The following is a 488-nucleotide window of genomic DNA, read 5'->3' on the forward strand; positions in this document are numbered from 1 at the left end:
TGTTTTCTTTTATGTATGAGAAACCATCACAAGGAAACTAAACTAGAAGAAACCAGTGTAAACCATTCACCAAGCAATAACTATCCCACAACACGAATCTACTAGCAGGACCCCAGACTAGCAAGAATTCGGCTAGCAAACATAACTAGCAACCCCATATCAGCCCCAAGGCAAATGCCACACGGGGTAGCCAGAGTTATTGATTGTGCTAAATATATATTCTGACAAAACAACTTTCTTTTTTTTCAAATTATTTTCTCAGCCCGGAATGCCTCCCTCCCAAAGGCACATGCACACACACGTCAGCACGTTCGGCATGGAACATTTGTACAACATTCGAACACGTGCCTCGACTATTGGCTTCGTTCACTTCTGGTTGTAAGTGTCGACATGGTATTTGTTTACTGTTTTGGAGTGTAGTGTGTATTTGTTAGTGGTGTTTATCTGTTTGTTTTTGTTTTGAGTGTGGGAGATGAGTCGTTTTTTTA

Source organism: Penaeus monodon, chromosome 30, assembly GCF_015228065.2.
Source record: "Penaeus monodon isolate SGIC_2016 chromosome 30, NSTDA_Pmon_1, whole genome shotgun sequence".
Taxonomy (NCBI): domain Eukaryota; kingdom Metazoa; phylum Arthropoda; class Malacostraca; order Decapoda; family Penaeidae; genus Penaeus; species Penaeus monodon.